This window comes from Apteryx rowi, unplaced genomic scaffold, assembly GCF_003343035.1.
Source record: "Apteryx rowi isolate R43461 unplaced genomic scaffold, aptRow1 scaffold_1408, whole genome shotgun sequence".
Taxonomy (NCBI): Eukaryota; Metazoa; Chordata; class Aves; order Apterygiformes; family Apterygidae; genus Apteryx; species Apteryx rowi.
Genome location: NW_020447651.1, coordinates 39,610 through 45,277, shown reverse-complemented (window position 1 = coordinate 45,277; position 5,668 = coordinate 39,610). Strand labels below are relative to the sequence as shown.

The 5,668-nt window shown below is 54.0% G+C and overlaps 1 pseudogene; it reads left to right on the top strand.

Moving 5' to 3' along the window:
- Positions 1-5,668, top strand: part of LOC112962026 — a 13,131-nt pseudogene that overhangs the window by 2,943 nt on the left and 4,520 nt on the right.

Below are 5,668 nucleotides of genomic sequence, written 5' to 3'. Positions count from 1 at the left end.
AAAATACCCCAGCCCTTTCCATGTCTGAGGTCTCTGGTGCCACCTCTGCCTGAGCTCTGCCTTTCCTCACTCCATCCCTGTGTGCACAGACAAGGTTTCAGTGYTCCCCCTGGGCAGCCCGTCTCCCTGCCACCCTTGTGCATGTCCACCCCGGCACCCTGAGTGCTGGTGCTGCTGCCAGGGCAGAGGTAGAAGATCCCCCGGAGCAGCTCCATAGGGAGCTCCCAAGGGAAAGGCTGTGCCCAGCCCCAGCCTCAGCCCCAGCCCCAGTGGGGCAGAGGGGAGCTGCCCTCTCCTGACCCACTCTGGCAGTGCCAGCCCCACCTCAGCCCACTCCTGAAAGGCTCCAGCACAGCCCTGGAGGAGCTGGAGCTCCCTTGGGCCCTGGGGCAGTCTCACAACAGGAGGGTTTGACATGGGCACAGCAGCAGCAGTGCCGGGAGCAGGGGGAGGAGCAGGGAAATTGGGGCGAAGACCCCTGCCCTCGGCTGCACTGCCGGGGCACTGGCCAGACTCCAGGTTCAGGGTGGATGCCAGCTCAAGGGTAGGAGTGCCAGGACTTTCAGGAGCTTCCAGTGCAAAGTGAGCTTCCAGTGCTTTCAAAGCAGAGGCTGAGGAGCAAGAATTCATGGAATCACAGAAGAGTTTTGGTGGGAAGGGGCCTCTGGAAGATCAGTCCAACTTCCCACACAAAGCAGGGCTGGATGGAGTCCTCCAGTCTTGTCTGGCCATCACTGGACTGTGGCTCACCCCACTTACCATCCCCAAACTTGCTCTGCTCCTCTTGTCCAAACACTGCAGGATGGCATCTCTCATCGGTGGGGCACTGCCTTCTTGCCTTGCCAGCACCCTCAGCTCCTGGTTCCCCTTCCCACATGGAGCAGCCCCACTCTCACTGCTCCTGACAACATACCCTTTCTAGCAGGAAAAAAAGTCACAAATGGTGCATAAAGAGTACAGCTGTGACACAGAAAGACCTATTGTCATAACTGGACATCATAAAATCAGACCCAAAGTGGCTGCTTTYGCTTCTTCATGCAGCTAAGACTCCTTGTGCATCGTTACCTGAGTAGGGGGTCCAAATCTGAAGCTGTCCACACACCTTTAAATTGGCTGTCAGGCAAGAGCTGCTGTTGGGAAATACGGTCACTTATTACACCTACAGCCTTCTCTGGTCATGCTTGGGTCCCAGCTTCCCTTGACAAGGCTTTCCTGACTGTAGTGGGGGGGGCAGGTCCAAGGTAGAGATGGGTAGTCAGGTCAGCAGGACGGGAACAGGGACAGGTCAGGACCTGAGAGGTGCATGGCCTGGCACAGGCATGGCCACAGCATAACACAGGCATGGCCCAAGGACAAGGGGAGCAGCTCCCTGGCAAGGGGGAGGAGGCCCCACAGTGAGGCTGGTCACTCTCTGTCTCCCCTGTTCTTGTGCCCAGCACATCCCCCTCCCTGTCTGCCTGCAGCCCCTCCATGCCCACCCCGCTGCCCAGCACAGCATGAGAGCCCTGGCCCTGAAGTCCCTCTGGCAGCTTCTGCTGCCTTGGGGACAGAGCTGCCTGCCCCGAGCTGGTGCACAGGGAAACCTCGTTCTCCTTCTCATTTCCTGTCTCTGAACTCTCCCTTGCTTTTCTCCTGGGACACCCCTGCTCCCCAGAGAGCCTTTCCCCAGCGGAGTGTGTCCATGCTGTCCTGGCTGTTCCTGCACCTCTGCCCTGTGCTCCCCACAGTGCCCTCCACTGGCAGTGCTGCTCTGCAGAGAAAGTGGCTGGGGGGTCATGAGGCGATGAGGTGACTTCTGACTTGGCCCTGGCCATGCTGGTCACAGCAGGAAGCAGATCCAGCTCGACACGGCAAAACACGACTGATACTGCTGGTGYGTGTCTGTGCTCATGAACGATGCTCAGAGTGATGCCAGGGCGTTTGCAATGGCAGGAGATGTGTTTGGGCGTGTACTAGCTCCAGCCTGTAGTGTTTCACTGAGGGTGCAGGAATTACTCTTCAGTGCCCCTTCCCTGGGACTCCTGGGTCCCCCCCTGCCTTTCCTGAGACTGCAGAGCCCTCGTTTCCCCATGCATACGTGGATTTAGTGCTCCACCTTCTGGTTACTCCACTGTGGACCATCCCTCATTTTGTGATGCTCCACTCAATGCCCACCCCAGGCACATGCTCTACCTGGAGATCCCCYGAGCTCTCCTGGGGGCTTAAATTCCCCTCCAGAAGGATAGCCTTATGTCATCAGCACTGTCACTTGTGGGACAGTCCTGGGCACCTAACTGAGAGACCATTCACTATCTCCACTGGCACTGGTCACCGAGAGATGAGCCCTGAATCCAACCCTCAGTCCCTAACAGATCACATGGAGACTCTGAGTTCATCCCCCAGAGCCCATGGAGTACCCAAGTAGAACACCAGGCCCCTAGGTCATGCAATCCCTAAAGCATCATTTTGACTCCATCTTCTGAAGAAAGGCCAGACTTCAGGCATGTCACAGGGGAGATCCCCTTTTATTATGGAAATGTTATTTTGGAGGCGATGCCTGCCATGAGGGTGCCCAGTGCCTGGTCCTGACCGAGCTCACAGAAATGCACAGGGAAGCACCATGTTACAAGAGCACTGAGGCCATATACACACATGAGAGCAGAGCAGGACAGTGTGGATGTGAGGAGAGAAGCCCTGAAAAGAGAAAGTCCTGCTGCTGTTGGTGGACATGTCTCCAGGAAAGCTGCAGCCCCCAAGTGAAGGCCGCAGTGAGGAAATGCCTGCTGTGGCAGTGTGGGACGGTCCTGAGGAACCGAGGGTCTATCCCCACAGACTGCATCCAGACTCTCCTCCCCTCCACTCCCACTCCACGGTGTGTGTCGGAGCTCTGTAGAGGGAAGGAACCAGCCACAGTGACACCTGGCTGCCACCATCACAGGAGAGGAGTGTAAGATCACACCCTTACTGTGGCCAGAAGAGTTGAGATCTCCTAAGGGACCATGCCTGTACTCATCTGAGCCTGACTCTGTCCCCCTGAGCTCCCTTGGTGTCAGCACCAAAAGAGACACTGCAAAGGGAAACTCTCCTCATTGCACTGGGGGCATCTGAGGGAGCTCAGACTAGCGGGCTCTGAGGTTCTCCCATGTCTGCTGATAAAGGGGGAAGCCTGGCTTCCTGCTTCAGCACAGTCTCTGGGTCAAATTAAAATGAGAGAGAAGTGGCACAAAACTCTTTTTTTTTTTTTTTTTTTTTTTTTTACAAGAATGTACCAGAGAAAAGAAAATAAAAGAAATGAACAACACAGAGTCTTGATGCTAGACACAATGTGAAAGATAAGTGGCTGCACATGGGATAGTTATTGGTGCTGACATGGTATCCATTGAACCGGTTTTCTCAGGGCATCCCTCTAGTCCTTGTTCCTCATGCTGTAAATAAGAGGGTTCAGTGTTGGAGGAACCACCGTGTACAGAATGGCCACCACCAGATTCAGAGCTGAGGAGGAGAAGGAGGGGGGCTTCAGGTAGGCAAACATGACAGTGCTGATAAACAGGGAGACCACGGCCAGGTGAGGAAGGCACATGGAAAAGGCTTTGTGCCGGCCCTGCTCAGAGGGGATCCTCAGCACGACTGTGAAGATCTGCATGTAGGACAGCACAATGAAAACAAAACACCCAAAGCCTAAACAGGCACTAATCACAATAAGCCCAATTTCCCGGAGGTAGGAGTCTGCACAGGAGAGCTTGAGGATCTGTGGAATTTCACAGAACTGGTCCACTGTGTTGCCTTGGCAGAGTGGTATTAAAAATGTATTAGCAGTGTGCAGGAGAGCATTGAGAAAACCACTGCCCCAGGCAGTTGCTGCCATTTTGGCACATGCTCTGCTGCCCATGAGGGTCCCATAGTGCAGGGGTTTGCAGATGGCAACATAGCGGTCATAGGCCATGACAGTGAGAAGACAATACTCAGCCAAAATGAAAAAGACAACGAAAAACATCTGGGCAGCACATCCTGAGTAGGAAATGGCCCTGGTGTTCCAGAAGGAATTGGCCATGGATGTGGGGACAGTGGTGGAGATGGATCCAAGGTCGAGGAGGGAGAAGCTGAGGAGGAAGAAGTACATGGGGGTGTGGAGGTGGTGGTCACAGGTTACAGCTGTGATAATGAGGCCGTTTCCCAGAAGGGCAGCCAGGTAGATGCCCAGGAAGAGTGAGAAGTGCAAGAGCTGCAGCTCCCATGTGTCTGCAAAGTCCAGGAGGAGGAACTCGCTGAGGGAGCTGCCGTTGGACATTTTGATCTCTCTGGATATGGGGGACTGTCCAAGGAGAAAAAGACAGTGACAAGTCAGGAGGGAATTCTCTGTTCAAAGCTCTTGCCCTCTCTCTCTCTCTCTCTCTCTCACACACACACACACACACACACACACTGCTTTACTCATGTCTGGAGTTCCAATTTGTGCTGGCTGAGTTTGCCATGAGGAGCATGGACCTCTGCCCACAGACTCCAGAGGGGTCAGTCCTGCTATAATGCAGAAGGGTGGTTTACATCTTCACCTCCAGGTCTGAGGCATTTTGACCGCAAAAGCAACAGCTTCACTTTGGGGGGGGAGGKGCTTGTTTGTTTGTTTGTCTGCTCTGCAGGGTAGGAATATGCAACCTTTCCACTGCTCTCAATGTGAAGACTAGTGAGTCCTGAGAGGCAAAAGCTCTCCCTGTGTCCTAGGACAGAGCCAGAACACTGGTCTSCACATCAGTCCCAYTCCCAGCTGCCTTAGGCATGCACCTTTCTCAGCTAGGGGACAATCTCAACCACAAGTTACCCTTAAAGGAAACTGGCCTGTGCTGACAGTKGTGKCCACTTGCAAAGCACAGATCTCCAAACTCACCTCTCGCTCAGTTCAGGTGTCCCAAGAGTGATGGAGAGGGTGGCACATAGCACGTGGCTCCGATGACCAGAGGAAGGAATCTGTGACGTGGTGCTGATACTGAGGGAGATTTTGACACCCAGTTTCTAGSCAAAAACACACAGTGCTTATTTCAGCTGCCCACATAGAGCCACCCCCAGCAGCATTTTCATTTCCTTAGCATCTCTGTGCCTTCTGCATGGGGCAGTCAGCTGTCATGAATGTCCAGCAGAAGAGCTGTGCCCTCCTCGAGGGCAGCACACAGCTCAGCAGCACACCCCAGGGAGGGTGAAGTGTCTGAAAGGTGGGGTCTTGTGGCGGATGAATGGCACGGACTCAGGAGGGTTTGCGTCCTGAGACTTTTATTGTTTGTTTCTGAGCATATTTAAAAAGTTAGCTGCTTCAGTGGTTTCACAGACACACTTTGCTAAGCCAATCATCATGCAGATTATGTCACAGGTAGCCAATCATTACACCGATCACGCACACAGCAGTCATGCCTTGTACCTTGCTACTTGTTTAGAAAAAGCTGTCTTGCCCTTAACCTTGCTTCCCACTGGCTTCTGCTAGTTTATCTGTACTTTCTCAGGATGTATCATTCCCAGCTGCACCAGTGTCCTTGGGTACATTCGTCTGAGGCTCCTGTTGCTTGCTACTTGCAACTTTCCACCAGTTTAACCCTGTCATGACCCTCCACAGGGTCTCCCGAAGGACAGCCAGCTCATTCCCCAGCCCCACACACTGTTCTGCTTTGAGCCCCAAAGGCAAGAAGGGGTCCTCATGCTCTCA